Source organism: Lampetra planeri, chromosome 35 (assembly GCF_965212315.1).
Source record: "Lampetra planeri chromosome 35, kcLamPlan1.2.h2, whole genome shotgun sequence".
NCBI classification, from domain to species: domain Eukaryota; kingdom Metazoa; phylum Chordata; class Hyperoartia; order Petromyzontiformes; family Petromyzontidae; genus Lampetra; species Lampetra planeri.
In genome coordinates, this window is record NC_136141.1 from 9789837 (window position 1) to 9815263 (window position 25427).

A 25427-nucleotide genomic window follows, 5' to 3' on the forward strand; every position below is an offset into this window, starting at 1 on the left:
AATGTCATAAATGTCACAATTTTACGCTCACCGATTCCATCACGCGTACAGTGAGGGAAAAAAGTATTTGATCCCCTGCTGATTTTGAACGTTTGCCCACTGACAAAGAAATGATCTGTCTATAACTTTAATGGTAGGTGTATTTGAACAGTGAGAGACAGAATAACAACAACAAAATCTAGAAAAACGCATGTCAAAATTTTTATAAATTGATTGGCATTTTAATGAGGGAAATAAGTATTTGACCCCTCTGCAAAACATGACTTAGTACTTGGTGGCAAAACCCTTGTTGGCAATCACAGAGGTCAGACGTTTCTTCTAGTTGGCCACAAGGTTTGCACACATCTCAGGAGGGATTTTATCCCACTCCTCTTTGCAGATCTTCTCCAAGTCATTAAGGTTTCGAGGCTGACGTTTGGCAACTCGAACCTTCAGCTCCCTCCACAGATTTTCTATGGGACTAAGGTCTGGAGACTGGCTAGACCACACCAGGACCTTAATGTGCTTCTTCTTGAGCCACTCCTTTGTTGCCTTGGCCGTGTGTTTTGGGTCATTGTCATGTTGGAATACCCATCCACGACCTATTTTCAATGCCCTGGCTGAGGGAAGGAGGTTCTCACCCAAGATTTGACGGTACATGGCCCTGTCCATAATCCCTTTGATGCGGTGAAGTTGTCCTGTCCCCTTAGCAGAAAAACACCCCCAAAGCATGTTTCCACCTCCATGTTTGACGGTGGGGATGGTGTTCTTGGGGTCATAGGCAGCATTTCTCCTCCTCCAAACACAGCGAGTTGAGTAGATGTCAAAGAGCTCAATTTTGGTCTCATCTGACCACAACACTTTCACCCAGTTGTCCTCTGAATCATTCAGATGTGCATTGGCAAACTTCAGACGGGCATGTATATGTGCTATATTGAGCAGGGGGACCTTGCGGGTGCTACAGGATTTCAGTCCTTCACGGCGTAGTGTGTTACCAACTGTTTTCTTGGTGACTATGGTCCCAGCTGCCTTGAGATCATTGACAAGATCATCCCGTGTAGTTCTGGGCTGATTCCTCACCGTTATCATGATCATTGCAACTCCACGAGGTGAGATCTTGCATGGAACCCCAAGCCGAGGGAGATTGACAGTTCTTTTGTGTTTATTCCATTTGCGAATAATCGCACCAACTGTTGTCACCTTCTCACCAAGCTGCTTGGCGATGGTCTTGTAGCCCATTCCAACCTTGTGTAGGTCTACAATCTTGTCCCTGACATCCTTGGAGAGCTCTTTGGTCTTGGCCATGGTGGAGAGTTTGGAATCTGATTGATTGATTTCTTCTGTGAACAGGTGTCTTTTATACAGGTAACAAGCTGAGATTAGGAGCACTCCCTTTAAGAGTGTGCTCCTAATCTCGGTTCGTTACCTATATAAAAGACACCTGGGAGCCAGAAATCTTTCTGAACTAACCGAGCAACAAACCCATGGATTATTCCAATTTAATATAAAAGCGCCCAAGGCCCCCGAACGGAGAAGCCCAATGAGTACAAAGCCAACCGTGCTGATCAGAGGTGCAGGGGAAGGAAAATAAACTAAACACAGCGAGTAAATGGTGCTGTTTGCGGCTGGTGGTTGTGGCTGGTGCCGACTATTGATTGTTTGTGGTCGGTGCCGATTATTGAATTGGAATCGCTGCGGTTTTACTGGTAGAAACCTCCTGGTTACACCAGCCCACAGGGGATTATTGTGTCCGTCCGTCCGTCGTGCAGGGACGGGCTGGGTGGGGAGGGCGGGGCTGGGTGGGGAGGGGAGCGTGGGGAGGGGCTGGGTGGGGAGGGTGGGGCTGGGTGGGGGGTGGGAGGGGTGGGGCTGGGTGGGGAGGGGCTGGTCATGCACCCCGTGGTGGGTGCCCTTATAAAACTCAACGTTTAACCTACGCACGCCGGCTTGTGCCCGCCCTCACAGTCGGGCATATTTCCGGAATACACCACGCCGCCGTTGACCCTGGCCATTGACCGAGCAACCCAACGTTCCTACCAGCTCCCTCCGCAGGAATGTGTTGCTGTGAACGCCCTGGCGACCTTTCCCTTCGTAGCCCGATCGAGAGCGAGCGAGCCAAGGGGCGGTGCGCGAGCATTTTAAATTTAGAACAGGAAGGTAAACACAGAGATAGCGGCCGAGCACATATATATTTATATCTTTCACGTGTGCTCACAATGTAGCCTGCGAGCCACGCGCGTATATTTCACTGGTGGAACAATAACGTGACAGGAGCCCCGAGCACCAACACCACCAGCACCACCACCCACCTCCGCCTCTTGCTTCGGCGTGGGCGGAAATGTTGCTGGATAGAGTGGGACACGGGGTCATTTCAGGTTTATTTCATTTTTTTCTTTTAAAGAGAACACACCCTCCACAATGCAGCAACCCATGGACTGTTTGCCCTCTCACCTAAACCTTTCACTTGGTGTGTACGTGTATCCCCGACCGTAACGGGTTGGGATACTGCCCAGTTGGTACAGCAGCTGAACTTTTAAATATTTGAGGTTATTGCTTTCACTTCCGATGTGTTTTCGGCTTGTTTTGTTCCGCCACCATGTCCGACGTTTCGCTTCCACGTGCTTGGGGTGGTGGCAGCGTCTTCGGTTCGTGAACATTTTTTTGTTGCTGAAAAAGCTCCCCCAGCATGTGGAGCGAAACGTCGGACATGGTGGCCGAACAACGCGCGGTGCGACACAAGAACGCTCCTAGACCCGTAGAGGGCTGCTCGTGGGGTCAAATCTTTACCCCTGAGCAACTTGGCCAATCGCCACCATATCTCCAGCCAGTCATTGCTAAATAAAGCACTACCTGCCCAGGGCGAATGTTGTTATAGGAAATAAACAGGACCCGCGCTGTGTACACACGGGCTTCCAGCCGCATGGTTGTGTAACTTCCTCGGCTGTTTGGCAGCCGGTGATTTATATTGCCCAGTCTGTGTGTGAAATGGATTTAAAGCCTGCTCGCGATCAAATATAAGTATCGGTTCTTTCGGTAAAGTCACGTAGGTATAAAATAAAATTAATTACGACGTTTCGGGCGCAACACAAGCTGATGGACGCTTGACTTTACCGAAAGAACCAAAGAGTATGGATTCCTGCAGTCACGAAAGCTTCAAATCAAGATAAGTATACTTATTTGTAACTTGATCCCCTTAACGGCGAAGCTTGCTGCTATAAATGTGAGTAAAACGAACAAGCTAATAACTTGTATTGTTACAGCATTAGCGTTTTAATGGCCTATAACTCAACATTCTTGGAGGCAGAATTGGTGGATAATCTATGATTATCATGGGAATATTTGATAGTATCAATCACTCGTGCACATGTACGGTCCAATTTGTCAATCCACTGCTGGATGAGGGCCTTTCCCTCACACCTTGCATGAGTGGTATTTTCAACCATACTTCACCACGCTGGGCAGTTGCAGTTTGGTTAAGATAAATGGGGAAGTTTAACACGTAGTAGGCTTTCGCGCCCAATATTATCTAGAATAAAAGGTAGTTGGGTTAGATCGCGTAAATATAAATGTGTCGTTAAACCCATCACCACCCGACACAGCCAATTAGTAAGGTTTGTCACGTAAACAAAACATGCCAATTGGTTATTAATCTAGATTTGAAGTTTTCGTGACTGCAGGGATCCATACTCTTTGGTTATTTTGGTAAAGTCACGTAGGTATAGAAAATAAAATAAATTTAATCACTACGTTTCGGGCATGACTTTACCAAAAGAACCAAAGAATTGGTTATTAGTTCAGCACACCGGTGTGTTGGAGAGGAAACCCGCAACATGTATCATTCGAGGACGAAGTTTTGCCGGTAATTACAACCAGCCTCATCAGGCGACAGCCAGAGTTGTGGAAAAATTCTCCCCCGTTTTGGTTTCAAAAAGTGAGTACAGAACAACGGCTTTTGCTACACTGCCCTCTGCTGCCCACAACGCTCATGCCAATCGTTTTCTACACACGGTGGTCCCACCCATCCCAAGCGCTCTCCGGGTTCAAACCTGCTCAAGCTTCAAAGATCTGATGAGCTAAAACGCATTCTGTGGTCGTAAAACATCATGTCGCATTTTACACTCCCCGAATCGATAACACGTAATGTACCTGCTAGAATGAAGAGTTGAACAAAACACAATTTAAGCCTGTCTTTGCCGTGACCTGGGGATGCCTTCATCAAGCAGCGGATTGCTGAATTGCTGTAAATGTAGCCAAACTAACCGAGCAACTAAACCATGGATTCTGCCAATTTAATAAAAGCGCCCAAGGCCCCGAACGGACAAACCCAAGGAGAGACACACACACACGCGCGCGCACGTGTGCAAGTCGTGGAATAAACAGCCCCACGCTGGCATGAGTGGGTGGCCTTGTTTACATTACATCTGACCCGCAAGACAGCCATTCATTCTTGACCCTTTTGGCTTCTTGGCAGGGCCGAATTGAACTGCGGTTGGGTGGGAAGCGGGGGCAGCTTGGCGTCGGTGATGGGCCCTCCTTGGGGCTACACCCAGCCGGATACCTTGAGCGGAGCATCGGCCAAACTGTGTGAAATGTCACGAGAACAGAGGTCGTTGACATTCAATGACCGTACACCAGGGAACAACGTGGTCGCTATCGAGATATTTTTAATCGAATTGGCATTGTTGCAGTTATTTGCGTCAAAAGAACAAGTACGAGCCTACTATCGTCACAATGAACGTTCCCCGTGCGATAACGCAAGTACGTCAGAGCCGTTTCGTAGGATGTCTGTTGCAGAACAATATATTAATGATCGCACTAGCCGATTGCGTTCAATGCGACCGGAAGATTGGCGTCGATCGGGAATGTTTGCGGAAGTTCCACATTTGAAGTATTTAATCACGATTTTCATGCAATAAATAACTGCGGACTACTTAATAAAAAAAAGGTTGTAATTTGAAATGTCGGCATCAGAATGGGAATATTTTCATTGAGTAACAAGAACATTGTAAGGAAATAACACTTGCTGTTACGCAGAGAATACGTTTATATATTTTCTACAATTTATTTTCGGAATATTATTTGCCCGTTTAAGTTGCATTCCTTAATCAAACACAACATTTTGGCTGAGAAGAAGGCCTGTCTGTCAGTCATTTATCAACAATGTTTTCGATAACGGCAACAGAGAGCAATGGAAACATTTGGAAAGTGAGATCTGTATATATTTTTAAAAGTCATAAATTTGATATAAAACAGGTCGCTGATACATCCCGAGTGGGGCGTTTCTCCCACGAGGTTGGCAGTCGTTAATCTTTATTATTTTTCCTTGTTGAGTCTTACGTTTGTACTGAAACATACCTTTTAAAAGTGCACTCTACAATTTGTTTTCATTGATGAAAATCGTTTTTAGATAGACATTAAGAATTGTTGTCTGAGCACGAAAAAACACAACACTGGAGTTCATAATAACACTGGAGATAAATACTCAACGCAACACAGAATGACGGCAATAATATTCACGATGCTGCGCTCACCCATTACGCCCCGACAGGCCTGGGCCAAATTGCACAGATCCAACGTCGCTCATCATCAATCCCATAGATTCCCGGTTCATCCGGGTAACATGTGGTCCTTACTCTGCTCCGTACGGTGAAAATGTCTCGGCTGAGTTCTGCCACTGATTCATTGACAGGCATACAAAGCAGGTTGTATATTACACAGTAATGTAGTCTGGCGCTAGTCGCGTGGCTCAGAGGGATGATACCACGTCACGGTTCGAATCTAATGGCCACCCTGGTTATTAGCGTGGGTGTAATAACGCGCCGTCTGCTTGACCGTGGAAGTCAAAGATCCCCCCGACGCCATGCACAGGAGTCGGCCAATCGCGTGCCGAGGCGTCATGGTCGAAATTCGCCAAATTTCAAATGACACCGCGGATTACTCAACGGGGATCATACGCACAGCAATCGTCGCGCCCCGCTATGGCAAAAGAATTGGCAGGACCCTCCTGCGAAGGAGTCACAAGACTTGGTGAGGCTTGCCCGTGCGATTTGAATCACGCAGCATCTGAATTTAATTGCATCGCAAAACGCTGCAGGCCGGTGACATTGTGTTGATCGTCACGTGACGCGCATCTTATCTTATTTAAGAGGCGCCTTACGGCAATTGGAAAATTATACGTAAGAACATCGTGGTTCGGATAAAGAGTGCGCGGAGTCGCTCGCTGCGCCTGGCGCATTGGCGGCCCTTCTGCCCTGGGAGGAATGGCATTGTTGTGTACGAGTTGGACCATTCATCGTTGTTGTAATTGTAGGGGTGGCCGTGTGCTCGCGTGGCTCGGAGCTGTGAATGAATTCCGCCGCTGGGGACAGAACCGAAAACAAACCAGCGACCTCCGTGCCCCCGAAGAGGAAGTGCTGACCACGTACAGCGCATAAATTGTCCGGCCCGGAACAGCGAGCGCCGGGCGTCTCGTCGCACGGAGCGTCTGTTTCAATTTCGGTCGAGGGTCACGCTGCTGAAATGATTAACATTGTTATTTTGTGCCCCGGAGAGCGCTCATTCTCATGCACGCTATCTTGCAATGAACAAAAAAACAACCACCCCACCCCACCCCCCAGACGCTTGTTTCCATTGCGGAGCCGCAATCAATATTCTTGTGGGTTTTTTGTTCTATTGCCTTGGACCCAGTTGCCTTTCTCCGAAGTGCCTTCAATAAAATATTCAAGTCATTATCAATAGCGATACACTGACACGTGTGTTCAGCTCTCTCCCATGTGTTTTATAACAACAACAATAGTAAAAGTGCAAAATTGGGTTTGCTAGCCGTCTGGAACGCTCTTCCTTCTGATATTAGGAGGCCACTGTAGCTATGCACTTTTAAATCAATATCTAGATTGGCAAATTCATTTCTTTAGAACTGCTTTTAGTGTTTAGTCTGTTGTCCTTCCCTTGCACCTCCGATTAGCACGGATAGCTATCCATCGTGCCAAACAAGTTCAACAAACATACGTACAAGATAGAAGGTATATTTGATTCCTTGGCCAGTTTTCAATTGGTCACCTTAGTTTGGATCTAGCACTAAGGAATCATAAATATACCTGAGCTTGGCTATTGAACCAAAGGATTCTAAACATGTCTTAGATTGGCTCTTAAAGCTAAGGATGTGTCTGAGTTTGCCTCTACTAATCTCACACATTTTATATTGAACCCTACACACACATGCACACATATAAATACATATGTATATGCTGGACATCATAGTTTACTCACTTCTAAGAAATCTACACAATCACATTAATTAATATCTATATTCTGCCCTCTACTAATCTAATATGATCAAGAAACATGTTTACTCCAAAAACATGTTTCTTGGTCATATTTCCGTGAATGAATTCTACACACTGTGCTTAGTACGCCTACAGATTTGTAGCATATACTGGACACACAATGACTGAGATGTGCTGGGTGATAACTGAACCAATGTCAGTGTTGTTTACAGACAGCTTCATTGTGGGGCATTATGGGTAAAAACAAAAAAAGCAGAATTCCATTCCCGCGCCCATTTGCACGTTTTATTTATGTTAAGGTTTTGACAAACACAAAACAAACTAAACATTTATTTTATTTTACCAGGTAAGGCCCACTGAGCTACATAGACATTTCATCAATAGCGACCTGGCTATCACAAATGATAGCTAAACAAAGTGGCTTATCGCGTGGAAATGTTTATGAGCCAAACACTCAAAACGCATGTCGCTAAATGTGAAGGAAAAAAAAGCGAAGGACCCAGAGAAAAATGCACGCAACCACGGGGAGAGAGAGAGAGACATGCAAACTCCAAATATACAGGCGCCAGGGTCGGAATCGAACCCATGACTATCCTGTATACCAGGCGAGGTAGTTGACATCTCGCCACCGTGCCGCTCAACATGTTTTTATTGACACCAGGCACCCAATGGTGGGCAAGCCACCACTCTGGAGTGCCATACAAACTCCGTTTTGCGTCTTTTATATATATATAATATATAAATAATAGCTTCACACATGTGTCAATACCTTGCCATATTTGGTGAATGTCTCAGTCGCACTGGGAGAGGCCCCTGCTCTGCACATTCGAGACCCTCTAGGGTTTTGCCCTTCTATCAGGGTGGAGCCAATATCCCTGCTCTTTTCAAATTCCCTCGCTCCCTGCTGTCCGAGTTGCAAAAACAGCGACGTGTCGAATAAATAAATAAATAAATCAGGCATAATGCTTTCGGTCACTTTGTTCACCCACTGCTGTCTTCCGCCACGGTGAATGTGGAATTTCCACCACTGGCTCGGAGCCACGGGGATACGCTGCCAACACTTTGCCGACCATCAGCAGACAGACGTTATGACTTTTCCCGAGCGCTCACAACCGACCTGCGTTGGGATGGAGAAGAGCGGTGAATTTGAGATGGAGATTTGGAAATCTCTGGACCTCTCTTCTCCCCCCCACATATTTAAAAAAATGTATTTTACCAGTTCAGGCAGACTGAGCTATACAGCTCTTTTTCAGAAGCGACCTGACCACAAATGATAGCTCAATCAAGTGGCTTATCACGTGGAAATGTATAGCAGCCAAATGCTCTAAAAGCATGTTTCTAAATGTGAAGGGAAAAACTGGAGGACCCGGAGAAAAATCCACGCGACCGTGGAGATAACATGCAAACTCGGGTCGGGATCGAACCCACGATCCCTCCTATATACCAGGCAAACCAGTTAACATCTTGCCACCATTGTCCCATTGCACCACACTTGTCGCTGCTGTTCCCATGTATCACTTTGTCTCAGCAGTATTAGGAGCAAAGCTATTAATAATACGAGTCCTATCTCAATCCTCTTGCTGGTTGAAGACCTTCCCACACCGGGAGTTGTTTGACCATACTTCACCAGGCTGGTCAGAGGGATTCGCGAAGCTTGGTGCTCGCCACTGAGCCGTGGCTGAGAATCGATCTCATGTCACGGGGTTAATAGCGCAGTGCGCTATGTAATTCGAGTACGCATTCTTATCCTAATCCGTCTGGTTTCAGAGTCAACATTCTACGGTATCTTGCAAGAGGTTGAACATGATATTTCTGTCACTCACGACCAACAAAAACTCTGTCGTGCCGTCCTTGTTGATTTAAGTTCAGCCTTTCCCAACAAAATAACATCCAAATTATGATATTGTTAGGAAAACCTTCAGTATCTGGCCTGGGTGAAAGAACTACATCGCTTGGCTCGGTCTAACATGCCAAATCGTTCTCAATAAACATCACCGCCTTGGGCAACTCCCTTGGGGGCAACAAACCTTCTTCGGATTTTTTTTCGTACCTCCAAAGGGCGTTGCCTAACGAGTTCGCCTAGCGCTCTTCACCGCTCCCGGTGTTTTTGCAAAGTCGCACGTCAGCTCCATTGCAAAGTGCACCGCTCAGCTGATGCCATGCGAGCCTCCGACGCAGGAGACGGCCCACGGGAACGCGTCCGTCACGATTCGCAGCGCGGTGTTCGTGCGCTCCTCCTCCTCAATGACTTGGGTGCCACGGTGGCGAGATGGTAATTGCCTCGCCTGGTCTACAGGAGGTCGTGGGTTCGATCACGACCCTGACGCCTGCTGCTGTATATTTGGAGTTTGCGTGTCTCTGTCTCTCACTCTCCCCGTGGTCGCGTGGATTTGTCTCCACGTCCTACAGTTTTGCCCTCCACGTTTAGAAGCAACATCACGCATTGTTGCTTCTAACTGCGGTTAGAGCATTTAGCTGCTATTAATTTCCACACGATAAGCCACATCGTCGAGCTATCATTTTGTGATAGCCAGGACGCTTCTGAAAAAGAGCTACATAGTTCAGTGGGGCCTTAGCTGATAACGATACAAACTAGTTTATAGTTTAGTTTATAGCCAGGAGCGAAAAAACGTTGCGGCTGGCGTTTAGTTTTTTTCCGATGCCAGCCTTGCGTTGGCGTGACACTCGAAGCGTGTTGCTAAAGAAGGATATTGCTGCTGTTGCATCTAAGCTGGACCCCAACAGCGACCAAGGTAGTAAAGTAAGAAAAAGGTTGCACGATCGGAGAAGAAGACCTGATTGATGCGGGCAGCGATGAGAGGGAAACGTGGCACTATTTTTGACACGCATGTAGGATGGACAACAACAGGACAATTCTAAAGTGTGTTCTTCGGAAAAATGGAAGGAATCAGAAAAATAGGAAGACCGTGCAGAGAATGCCTTGACGACGACTTAAGAGATCGGTGCCAGAAAGATGCGGCCACTACTTGAGCATATTGGTACAAGGCTATCTGCCCATGGATCGTGATGACGACGATGATGATGATGATGATGCAGACCGTAGGCCAGTGATGGACAACCTAGGCTAGTTAGTGAGCCACATGAGCGGCCCTCCTTCGCCTCAGCGTGCCGCAAGTTTGACACAGTTGCTTGTGCACTAATCGTGACCCCACGCCTCAGCCCAGAGCTGGGGTCGGCAAACCCGCGGCTCCTGGGGCCCATGTGGTGGCTCTTTAAGGAGGCGCTTCGTGCCGTCATTCACCACGTGCATTGGCGGCTCTTTAAGCTATTGCGTTTTCTTTTTACCGAATTCCATTAAAAAAATGTCTCTTCTTCGAGAATTGTGGTCGTTCGACCCATGCCCTAGACACTTAGACCCGAGCACCACGGGGGGCTCCATGAGACGCAAGTTGCCCACCCACCGCTGTAGACAAAGCTGCAGGCCGAGGGGGGCGGGGTCCATGCTACAAAGTGCTGCCCCTGTGCACAGCCCGATCAGCTTTTGGACTTTCGGTTGTCATATTCGCAGTGGGAATGAACAAGCTCAGTAGATTGATGGGAGTTTTGCGTGCATATTGAACGTATGTATGTATGTAAGTTGAAGTTATTTCGCACCGTATGTAGCCAGCCGTGCGAATCGGAAGTGCGGTGGGTGGAGGACAACACAATTGTAGGAATTTGTGCAGAAATGCCAAGCCTGGCGCTTCAAAGAAACGGCTGGCAGCCGATGCTCTGTTCCGTTACTATTATTGGTATTACTACAACGGGTGCGTTGTGTGTGGCACCGCTTCAATCGCCCCGTGTGTGTACGTTAGCCGACGTCGATAAACCCACAACAATCAAAGAGTGATTTCCTGCTCAAATGGAGCACCGAGATGGCGGTGCTCGTCTCCTGTGTCTAGCCCTGAGCCGGGAGTGTAAACTCCACATTCCTATGTCGGGGGCGCCACTCTGGTGAGATGTTAACTATCTCGCCTGGTATTCAGGAGGCCGCGCGTTCGATCCCGACAATGCCGCCTTCTGCACATTTGGAATGTTCGTGTCTCTCTGCCCGTGGTCGTGTAGATTCTTCTCCGGGCCATCCGGGTTTTCCCTCCACACTTGTGTTTAGATTAGTTGGCTGCTATAAATGTCCACATGATAAGCCATTTTGTTGAGCTATCATTTGTGGCCAGGTCTCTTCTGAAAAAGAAGCTAATAGCTCAGTGGGTTTTACTTGGTAAAAAAACACATTTTTCTATTGTCATTTGCTTACCTTCCCTAGACGTTGCAATTATATCGTGGTGTTGTATTGTTTGTCGTTGTAACTTTCTGACCCGCTCCCACTGGGCAACTGTGAAAAAGAGCTTTATAGCTCATCGGATTCCTCCTGTATAAATACATATTCTGATTCTGATTATATGCCCCCTGTACCGGTCTCGTTCTGCTGTCATGTGCACTGATGCCTACAGTACTTTATTGAGGGCGATATTGGCACGTGAAATAAATATTGATTGATAACGCGGTGGCCATGCTGGTCACTATTGGTGAATTGTGCCCCCTTATTTTCCGTTTAAATGTTGCCAGACTTTTGCCATTTAAAAAAAAATGTTTTGCTTGAAACGAGAAAAAAAACCTCTCTCCACACACATTCCCAGGAATTAATTTAAAAATAACACCCCGTCTCTCAAAATGGAACCCTAAAAATACTGCTGTCAATTAAACAATGCGGCCCTACGCGGAGGAAAATAAACAGTCCGAAACGCAAACACAAAATAGGTGAGTGGGACGTGAAAAAATGGGGGGGGGGGGGAAGGAGGGGACATAAATGAAAATAAACTAAAACCGCTGCAGCTTTTTTAAAAATATATAACGGTGCACACAACCACTATCATAACAGTCAATATAATTATTTTATAAAATATTATTTTTTCAAATGTTACGGAGGATGGGGGTTCGCTATCACGGCGGTGTTAACGGTCAGCGAACTCAGGGCTGTATTGTTCACTGTGTCTCGGACGTACTCACTCACCCACTCACCCACCCACTCACCCAGCCACCCACTTACTCATTCGCCCACTCACCCAGCCACCCACTCACCCAGCCACCCACTCACCCACTCACTCACCCAGCCACCCACTCACTCACCCAGCCACCCACTCACTCACCCAGCCACTCACTTACTCATTCGCCAACTCATCAAGGCCGTATTATCCAATAGACCACAGTAGGCACTGTGCCTAGGGCCTACTCACCCACCCACTCACCCAGCCACCCACTCACTCACCCACTAACTCACTCACCCACTCACTCATTCAACCAATCACCCGAACCACCCACTCACCCACCCAGCCACCCACCCACTCACCCACCAACTCACTCACTTATTCACCCACTCATTCACCCACTCACCAAGGCCGTATTATCCAATAGACCACAGTAGGCACTGTGCCTAGGGCCTACTCACCCACCCACCCACTCACCCAGCCACCCACTCACTCACCCACTAACTCACTCACCCACTCACTCATTCAACCAATCACCCGAACCACCCACTCACCCACCCAGCCACCCACCCACTCACCCACCAACTCACTCACTTATTCACCCACTCATTCACCCACTCACCAAGGCCGTATTATCCAATAGACCACAGTAGGCACTGTGCCTAGGGCCTACTCACCCACCCACCCACTCACCCAGCCACCCACTCACTCACCCACTAACTCACTCACCCACTCACTCATTCAACCAATCACCCGAACCACCCACTCACCCACCCAGCCACCCACCCACTCACCCACCAACTCACTCACTTATTCACCCACTCATTCACCCACTCACCAAGGCCGTATTATCCAATAGACCACAGTAGGCACTGTGCCTAGGGCCTACTCACCCACCCACCCACTCACCCAGCCACCCACTCACTCACCCACTAACTCACTCACCCACTCACTCATTCAACCAATCACCCGAACCACCCACTCACCCACCCAGCCACCCACCCACTCACCCACCAACTCACTCACTTATTCACCCACTCATTCACCCACTCACCAAGGCCGTATTATCCAATAGACCACAGTAGGCACGGTGCCTAGGGCCTACTCACCCACCCACCCACTCACCCAGCCACCCACTCACTCACCCACTAACTCACTCACCCACTCACTCATTCAACCAATCACCCGAACCACCCACTCACCCACCCAGCCACCCACCCACTCACCCACCAACTCACTCACTTATTCACCCACTCATTCACCCACTCACCAAGGCCGTATTATCCAATAGACCACAGTAGGCACTGTGCCTAGGGCCTACTCACCCACCCACCCACTCACCCAGCCACCCACTCACTCACCCACTAACTCACTCACCCACTCACTCATTCAACCAATCACCCGAACCACCCACTCACCCACCCAGCCACCCACCCACTCACCCACCAACTCACTCACTTATTCACCCACTCATTCACCCACTCACCAAGGCCGTATTATCCAATAGACCACAGTAGGCACTGTGCCTAGGGCCTACTCACCCACCCACCCACTCACCCAGCCACCCACTCACTCACCCACTAACTCACTCACCCACTCACTCATTCAACCAATCACCCGAACCACCCACTCACCCACCCAGCCACCCACCCACTCACCCACCAACTCACTCACTTATTCACCCACTCATTCACCCACTCACCAAGGCCGTATTATCCAATAGACCACAGTAGGCACGGTGCCTAGGGCCTACTCACCCACCCACCCACTCACCCAGCCACCCACTCACTCACCCACTAACTCACTCACCCACTCACTCATTCAACCAATCACCCGAACCACCCACTCACCCACCCAGCCACCCACCCACTCACCCACCAACTCACTCACTTATTCACCCACTCATTCACCCACTCACCAAGGCCGTATTATCCAATAGACCACAGTAGGCACTGTGCCTAGGGCCTACTCACCCACCCACCCACTCACCCAGCCACCCACTCACTCACCCACTAACTCACTCACCCACTCACTCATTCAACCAATCACCCGAACCACCCACTCACCCACCCAGCCACCCACCCACTCACCCACCAACTCACTCACTTATTCACCCACTCATTCACCCACTCACCAAGGCCGTATTATCCAATAGACCACAGTAGGCACTGTGCCTAGGGCCTACTCACCCACCCACCCACTCACCCAGCCACCCACTCACTCACCCACTAACTCACTCACCCACTCACTCATTCAACCAATCACCCGAACCACCCACTCACCCACCCAGCCACCCACCCACTCACCCACCAACTCACTCACTTATTCACCCACTCATTCACCCACTCACCAAGGCCGTATTATCCAATAGACCACAGTAGGCACTGTGCCTAGGGCCTACTCACCCACCCACCCACTCACCCAGCCACCCACTCACTCACCCACTAACTCACTCACCCACTCACTCATTCAACCAATCACCCGAACCACCCACTCACCCACCCAGCCACCCACCCACTCACCCACCAACTCACTCACTTATTCACCCACTCATTCACCCACTCACCAAGGCCGTATTATCCAATAGACCACAGTAGGCACTGTGCCTAGGGCCTACTCACCCACCCACCCACTCACCCAGCCACCCACTCACTCACCCACTAACTCACTCACCCACTCACTCATTCAACCAATCACCCGAACCACCCACTCACCCACCCAGCCACCCACCCACTCACCCACCAACTCACTCACTTATTCACCCACTCATTCACCCACTCACCAAGGCCGTATTATCCAATAGACCACAGTAGGCACTGTGCCTAGGGCCTACTCACCCACCCACCCACTCACCCAGCCACCCACTCACTCACCCACTAACTCACTCACCCACTCACTCATTCAACCAATCACCCGAACCACCCACTCACCCACCCAGCCACCCACCCACTCACCCACCAACTCACTCACTTATTCACCCACTCATTCACCCACTCACCAAGGCCGTATTATCCAATAGACCACAGTAGGCACTGTGCCTAGGGCCTACTCACCCACCCACCCACTCACCCAGCCACCCACTCACTCACCCACTAACTCACTCACCCACTCACTCATTCAACCAATCACCCGAACCACCCACTCACCCACCCAGCCACCCACCCACTCACCCACCAACTCACTCACTTATTCACCCACTCATTCACCCACTCACCAAGGCCGTATTATCCAATAGACCACAGTAGGCACTGTGCCTAGGGCCTACTCACCCACCCACCCACTCACCCAGCCACCCACTCACTCACCCACTAACTCACTCACCCACTCACTCATTCAACCAATCACCCGAACCACCCACTCACCCACCCAGCCACCCACCCACTCACCCACCAACTCACTCACTTATTCACCCACTCATTCACCCACTCACCAAGGCCGTATTATCCAATAGACCACAGTAGGCACTGTGCCTAGGGCCTACTCACCCACCCACCCACTCACCCAGCCACCCACTCACTCACCCACTAACTCACTCACCCACTCACTCATTCAACCAATCACCCGAACCACCCACTCACCCACCCAGCCACCCACCCACTCACCCACCAACTCACTCACTTATTCACCCACTCATTCACCCACTCACCAAGGCCGTATTATCCAATAGACCACAGTAGGCACTGTGCCTAGGGCCTACTCACCCACCCACCCACTCACCCAGCCACCCACTCACTCACCCACTAACTCACTCACCCACTCACTCATTCAACCAATCACCCGAACCACCCACTCACCCACCCAGCCACCCACCCACTCACCCACCAACTCACTCACTTATTCACCCACTCATTCACCCACTCACCAAGGCCGTATTATCCAATAGACCACAGTAGGCACTGTGCCTAGGGCCTACTCACCCACCCACCCACCCACTCACCCAGCCACCCACTCACTCACCCACTAACTCACTCACCCACTCACTCATTCAACCAATCACCCGAACCACCCACTCACCCACCCAGCCACCCACCCACTCACCCACCAACTCACTCACTTATTCACCCACTCATTCACCCACTCACCAAGGCCGTATTATCCAATAGACCACAGTAGGCACTGTGCCTAGGGCCTACTCACCCACCCACCCACTCACCCAGCCACCCACTCACTCACCCACTAACTCACTCACCCACTCACTCATTCAACCAATCACCCGAACCACCCACTCACCCACCCAGCCACCCACCCACTCACCCACCAACTCACTCACTTATTCACCCACTCATTCACCCACTCACCAAGGCCGTATTATCCAATAGACCACAGTAGGCACTGTGCCTAGGGCCTACTCACCCACCCACCCACTCACCCAGCCACCCACTCACTCACCCACTAACTCACTCACCCACTCACTCATTCAACCAATCACCCGAACCACCCACTCACCCACCCAGCCACCCACCCACTCACCCACCAACTCACTCACTTATTCACCCACTCATTCACCCACTCACCAAGGCCGTATTATCCAATAGACCACAGTAGGCACTGTGCCTAGGGCCTACTCACCCACCCACCCACTCACCCAGCCACCCACTCACTCACCCACTAACTCACTCACCCACTCACTCATTCAACCAATCACCCGAACCACCCACTCACCCACCCAGCCACCCACCCACTCACCCACCAACTCACTCACTTATTCACCCACTCATTCACCCACTCACCAAGGCCGTATTATCCAATAGACCACAGTAGGCACTGTGCCTAGGGCCTACTCACCCACCCACCCACTCACCCAGCCACCCACTCACTCACCCACTAACTCACTCACCCACTCACTCATTCAACCAATCACCCGAACCACCCACTCACCCACCCAGCCACCCACCCACTCACCCACCAACTCACTCACTTATTCACCCACTCATTCACCCACTCACCAAGGCCGTATTATCCAATAGACCACAGTAGGCACTGTGCCTAGGGCCTACTCACCCACCCACCCACTCACCCAGCCACCCACTCACTCACCCACTAACTCACTCACCCACTCACTCATTCAACCAATCACCCGAACCACCCACTCACCCACCCAGCCACCCACCCACTCACCCACCAACTCACTCACTTATTCACCCACTCATTCACCCACTCACCAAGGCCGTATTATCCAATAGACCACAGTAGGCACTGTGCCTAGGGCCTACTCACCCACCCACCCACTCACCCAGCCACCCACTCACTCACCCACTAACTCACTCACCCACTCACTCATTCAACCAATCACCCGAACCACCCACTCACCCACCCAGCCACCCACCCACTCACCCACCAACTCACTCACTTATTCACCCACTCATTCACCCACTCACCAAGGCCGTATTATCCAATAGACCACAGTAGGCACTGTGCCTAGGGCCTACTCACCCACCCACCCACTCACCCAGCCACCCACTCACTCACCCACTAACTCACTCACCCACTCACTCATTCAACCAATCACCCGAACCACCCACTCACCCACCCAGCCACCCACCCACTCACCCACCAACTCACTCACTTATTCACCCACTCATTCACCCACTCACCAAGGCCGTATTATCCAATAGACCACAGTAGGCACTGTGCCTAGGGCCTACTCACCCACCCACCCACTCACCCAGCCACCCACTCACTCACCCACTAACTCACTCACCCACTCACTCATTCAACCAATCACCCGAACCACCCACTCACCCACCCAGCCACCCACCCACTCACCCACCAACTCACTCACTTATTCACCCACTCATTCACCCACTCACCAAGGCCGTATTATCCAATAGACCACAGTAGGCACTGTGCCTAGGGCCTACTCACCCACCCACCCACTCACCCAGCCACCCACTCACTCACCCACTAACTCACTCACCCACTCACTCATTCAACCAATCACCCGAACCACCCACTCACCCACCCAGCCACCCACCCACTCACCCACCAACTCACTCACTTATTCACCCACTCATTCACCCACTCACCAAGGCCGTATTATCCAATAGACCACAGTAGGCACTGTGCCTAGGGCCTACTCACCCACCCACCCACTCACCCAGCCACCCACTCACTCACCCACTAACTCACTCACCCACTCACTCATTCAACCAATCACCCGAACCACCCACTCACCCACCCAGCCACCCACCCACTCACCCACCAACTCACTCACTTATTCACCCACTCATTCACCCACTCACCAAGGCCGTATTATCCAATAGACCACAGTAGGCACTGTGCCTAGGGCCTACTCACCCACCCACCCACTCACCCAGCCACCCACTCACTCACCCACTAACTCACTCACCCACTCACTCATTCAACCAATCACCCGAACCACCCACTCACCCACCCAGCCACCCACCCACTCACCCACCAACTCACTCACTTATTCACCCACTCATTCACCCACTCACCAAGGCCGTATTATCCAATAGACCACAGTAGGCACTGTGCCTAGGGCCTACTCACCCACCCACCCACTCACCCAGCCACCCACTCACTCACCCACTAACTCACTCACCCACTCACTCATTCAACCAATCACCCGAACCACCCACTCACCCACCCAGCCACCCACCCACTCACCCACCAACTCACTCACTTATTCACCCACTCATTCACCCACTCACCAAGGCCGTATTATCCAATAGACCACAGTAGGCACTGTGCCTAGGGCCTACTCACCCACCCATCCACTCACCCAGCCACCCACTCACTCACCCACTAACTCACTCACCCACTCACTCATTCAACCAATCACCCGAACCACCCACTCACCCACCCAGCCACCCACCCACTCACCTACCAACTCACTCACTTATTCACCCACTCATTCACCCACTCACCAAGGCCGTATTATCCAATAGACCACAGTAGGCACTGTGCCTAGGGCCTACTCACCCACCCACCCACTCACCCAGCCACCCACTCACTCACCCACTAACTCACTCACCCACTCACTCATTCAACCAATCACCCGAACCACCCACTCACCCACCCAGCCACCCACCCACTCACCCACCAACTCACTCACTTATTCACCCACTCATTCACCCACTCACCAAGGCCGTATTATCCAATAGACCACAGTAGGCACTGTGCCTAGGGCCTACTCACCCACCCACCCACTCACCCAGCCACCCACTCACTCACCCACTAACTCACTCACCCACTCACTCATTCAACCAATCACCCGAACCACCCACTCACCCACCCAGCCACCCACCCACTCACCCACCAACTCACTCACTTATTCACCCACTCATTCACCCACTCACCAAGGCCGTATTATCCAATAGACCACAGTAGGCACTGTGCCTAGGGCCTACTCACCCACCCACCCACTCACCCAGCCACCCACTCACTCACCCACTAACTCACTCACCCACTCACTCATTCAACCAATCACCCGAACCACCCACTCACCCACCCAGCCACCCACCCACTCACCCACCAACTCACTCACTTATTCACCCACTCATTCACCCACTCACCAAGGCCGTATTATCCAATAGACCACAGTAGGCACTGTGCCTAGGGCCTACTCACCCACCCACCCACTCACCCAGCCACCCACTCACTCACCCACTAACTCACTCACCCACTCACTCATTCAACCAATCACCCGAACCACCCACTCACCCACCCAGCCACCCACCCACTCACCCACCAACTCACTCACTTATTCACCCACTCATTCACCCACTCACCAAGGCCGTATTATCCAATAAACCACAGTAGGCACTGTGCCTAGGGCCTACTCACCCACCCACCCACTCACCCAGCCACCCACTCACTCACCCACTAACTCACTCACCCACTCACTCATTCAACCAATCACCCGAACCACCCACTCACCCACCCAGCCACCCACCCACTCACCCACCAACTCACTCACTTATTCACCCACTCATTCACCCACTCACCAAGGCCGTATTATCCAATAGACCACAGTAGGCACTGTGCCTAGGGCCTACTCACCCACCCACCCACTCACCCAGCCACCCACTCACTCACCCACTAACTCACTCACCCACTCACTCATTCAACCAATCACCGAACCACCCACTCACCCACCCAGCCACCCACCCACTCACCCACCAACTCACTCACTTATTCACCCACTCATTCACCCACTCACCAAGGCCGTATTATCCAATAGACCACAGTAGGCACTGTGCCTAGGGCCTACTCACCCACCCACCCACTCACCCAGCCACCCACTCACTCACCCACTAACTCACTCACCCACTCACTCATTCAACCAATCACCCGAACTACCCACTCACCCACCCAGCCACCCACCCACTCACCCACCAACTCACTCACTTATTCACCCACTCATTCACCCACTCACCAAGGCCGTATTATCCAATAGACCACAGTAGGCACTGTGCCTAGGGCCTACTCACCCACCCACCCACTCACCCAGCCACCCACTCACTCACCCACTAACTCACTCACCCACTCACTCATTCAACCAATCACCCGAACCACCCACTCACCCACCCAGCCACCCACCCACTCACCCACCAACTCACTCACTTATTCACCCACTCATTCACCCACTCACCAAGGCCGTATTATCCAATAGACCACAGTAGGCACTGTGCCTAGGACCTGCGAAAAATAAAGGGCCTACGAACACAAAATATTGAACATGTTTTTTTTGCATGAAAAAAAATTTAACAAAGATATCTTCTTGAATAAATATATTTGTTTCATAACAAAATTAGCAATAGCATCTTCCCAAGACGTTTTTCGCACAATTTAATTCTCTTTGCCACTTAATTTGTTGGCTGCTCGTTGCAATTTCTTTGCAGTGGTAACAAGTCGTTGACTCATATTCTTGGTTCTTTCGGTAAAGTCACGTAGAAGGGAAACAATAAAAGAATAAAAATATAAAACAATACAATCTCACGACGTTTCGACTGCGACACAAGTCATCATCATCAGGTGTGAAATCCACAGCACACCTGATGATGATTGCTTGTGTTGCAGTCGAAACGTCGTGAGAATTTCATTGTTTTATTGTTTCCCTTCTACGTGACTTTACTGAAAGAACCAATAATATGAATCCCTGCAGTCACGAAAGCTTTAAATCAAAAGTCGTTGACTCGTTGTCAGGGAGGGATATTACACCTAAAATAGCAGCCAAAGTAATATTTAAGCTTAAACGAAAATAAAGCAACATGCTGCTCGCCACGCGGTTGTCCTGTCTGAACATTGAATTTGTTATCGATGAAAATGAACGGAATCCTTTTAAAGCTGCGTCATCCTATATTATAATGATCGTAAAAGAATGTTCAAGACATTTTAAATTGTAATATTTTTAGGCTGAGCTTGTATTTTTCCAATAATTCAAAATTAAATCAGCTTATGTGCGGCACACAACGTGCTCACATCGAATGAGGGCACAGACTGAATAATGAACTTATCAGTAACGACATCTGTCCAGCGGCTGGACGAAGTACCGCGTGGGACAAGCGGAGTGACAGTGGTGGTAGTAACACGGGGCAGCAGTAGCGACTGAAGAAAGTTATCACTGAAGGCAGTGCCGGATTAAGCTAGTGCGGGGCCTGTAGCATATGATGTTATAAAGGGGTCCGAAATAAAAAAAGACACGCAAATATTAAAACACTTAATTTTTTACTTGAATAGCAAAGTAATTGTATTTTTCAATTTGCTATACAGCCAGATACTACGACAAATCGCTAACCTTAAACACCCGGTCGTTCAGAAAAGTTTCAGGCAGTATAGTACTATAGTAATAGAGCAAGTGCAGAGTCACTGAACCGGAATTGATAGCTTGAAAGCATTTAGCGCGGGGCCCTTGAAAGTGCGAGGCCCGTAGCTACATGTAGCTGTTTTTGCTACGAGGATAATCCGGCACTGACTGAATGCGTAGGGAACAGAAGTGCCTAAGGGCCGACAATAATCTTCATCCGCCCCTAAGCACACTCAGACCGGCTCGAGTCGGTCTCCCGTCGCCGGCGAGCCGCTTCAATCCTCCCTCGCCTCTGACCACTCGATCGACAAACCGCGGTCGGGGAGGGGTGAAGTGTGGGTACAACTTCCACTTCTTCCGACGGCATCTGGCCAGCGAGGAAGAGGAGGCCAAACGCACCATCTAGAGCACTGGTTCTCAACCTTTTGTTGGCTACTGATGTACCTCCCCCCCCTAGTTGAATTTAGTTTCGACCGAGTGACCCCCCCTTTTTCCTGACCCAACATGGTTCTGAGTAATAAATGTATGAACAACTAACATCAATATTTAAAAACAAATTGTCCATTTCGCGAGGTATCCTAACTTAGCGAGAAACTGCAAGCGAATTAAAAAAAACCTTCAAAGGACGCTCTTGCTCGCATCACGTGATCTGTTCGTGTTCGCTGGTCACCCTTGGACCCCACATTGTGTACCATCAGTGAGTTTTATCGAGGTCTTCTATATAGCGATAGGTTACCACGTGCATTCAAATTGTATCGTTATTTTATATTGGCAGATTCATACGCAATCATTCACCACGCACGATATAATTCCACGCAAACTTTATTTGAAGCTTTCGTGACTGCAGGGATTACTCTTCGGTTCTTTCGGTAAAGTCACGTAGAAAGAAAATAAATTAAATAATAGAATACGACGTTTCGATTGCAACACAAGCAATCGTCATCAGGTAGAAAACAAACCTAGTGAACCTAGAAATACAATGCAACACAACACAGAGAGTCGGCTAACACAACAGTCAACACCCTACCTGGTTGATTACGTTCTTCCAAAGATTGCTAAATTTTAAAGAGAGACACAAAACACAGACACGGGGATACACAGACAGACACACAAGCAGAGAAAGACTCACACAGACACAGAGAGAGATAACACATAGACACAGACACACAAGCAGAGAGAGACAACACAGAGACACACACAGAGAGACAGAGAGAGACACACACAACACAGACACGGGGACACACAGACAGACACACAAGCAGAGAGAGACTCACACAGAGACACACAGAGAGACACACACACAACACAGACACGGGGACACACAGACAGACACACTAGCAGAGAGAGACAACACAGAGACACAGAGAGAGAGACACACACAGCATAGACACACAGAGGTGTGCCCCCCCCCCCCGGGACATGGCAACGTACCCCCTGGGGTCCGCGTTACCACCCCACCACCACCACCCACCCCCACCACCACCACAACCCCCCACAGCCGGTCGACAATCACCGCTCTCCCGAGCATCTCTCTCTCGAGAGAGAGAGCCACCTCGAGCGGAGGCCTTTTCCTCCAGCAGGCGGCGTGAGCGAGCGCTCTCAAGAGCGTTCGCACCTCACACCTCTCCCGCACACCCCGCAATGTTGCCACTTCGTATGTTGAAGGGCGGAGGAAACAAGAGGGGTGCGGGTTACGTGTTGGCAGCGCGGCCCTTCGGTGCGGTGCGGCACGGCGCCGGTGCCACTCGCACGGTGCCACCCACGTGGTGCCACCCGCGCTGTCCGCACGGCGCCGTACCGGGCGCGCGCACGCCTCGAAAGGGGAGTGGTGGTGGTGGTGGTGGGGGGGAGAATCTATTTGAGATCAACTGGCACCAGGGGTGTTAACGTCCGTGGAAGTCCGTCACATCCCGCTATTGTTCCCCCCACTGGGCTGAAGCGCGCCGCTTGCCACCCTGACGACTCCGCTTCCTACAAATCGCCCATTTCCTTGCCCCTCGATGCTCCCGCCCCCCCCCCAATAATCCATCACTGACGCAGACGTCTCTCGTTTTTGTTATTGATAAAGGTCGCCGCAAGGCACTTGGGCCGTCACTCCTCTCGTTCCTGGGCAACGTGGAGGGTTTGGCAATTCGGTGGCTTCAAGCTCTGCGGTCGCGAGAATCCCTACGTAGCCCGTGCAGTATATAGCTACCGCTAGAGATGCCCACGCGATGATTGTATCATTTGTGGTCGCGTCCCTTCTGATGAAAAAGAGCTATATAGCTCAGTGGGCCTTACCCGGTGAAATAAAAAAAAAGTTTAGATTGATAGTTTTCGGGTCACGTGCAATGCACCGGACAGGATGAGCTGATTTGTCTGGATTTGAGATGCCTTGACAGTCGTGCGTGGGAGATGATAACCTCCACGCGGTCCCCACGTTAAATTGTTCCTCTCTGAAAAAGCAAATTAACGCCACCAAATCGGTCAGAGCCATTCGCAAGAAGAAGAAGAAGTAGAAGACCACAGCAGTGGCATGTTGAAGACGCTGTAGGATATGTGCAGGAAGGTTATCAAAACGTGTTTAAAAAGTGATGTGAATGGCTGCGTTTACCCCAATCCAAGGAATGTAATAGTACCGTGTTAAATGCCACCAATTGTATCCGCTCCTAACAGCATATCACGGAGGCGTATCCCGTGTAATATAATTGCGACAAGGATCCTACAGACTGCTTGCCAGCTGTCTGGGTTTGGCTAACACCGTCTGAGAAAAGTGCCGTTGTATTTGGTCTACGAACACACAATGTCCAGTGTTTGGCTTCCTGCCAACGGAATTGCTTTGGGGTTTTTCTTAAAGTGAATGCCATTCCGCCCCCCGTGGGCACGGCACTCAGTCCCCTTCCCTCACCACCCCGTCCCACTCGACCCTGCAAATTTCACCACCTTTCCTGGTCCCACGGCATTCTCACGCCACTCTTTGATTTCTTTTGGTGGACGACGAAAATAGGTTTGACCGTTTTTGTTCGTTGGGTGGCTGCCGGGGGCTTAACTTCTCACTCCGTACCTCCCCCCACCTAACAGCAGGCCTGAGAGAGGAGGAGGTAGGTGGTGGGAGGTGGTGGCAGAACAATTTTCTGGAACTCAGCGCTGGACAACTCTGGCTGAAATTAAACTAAACCTGCGATATATGTTTTTACCAAGCAAGGCCCACCGAGCTATGTAGCTCTTTATCAGAAGCGACCTGGCCACAAATAGAAGGTCAAGGAAGTGACTTATCACGTGAAAATTTATAGCAGCCAAATACTCTAAGCGCGTGATGTTGATTCTAAATGTGGATGGAAAAACCGGAGGACCCAGACAAAAATCCATGTGACCACTTGGAGAGAGACACGAAAACTTCAAATATACAGCAGGCGTCAGGGTCGG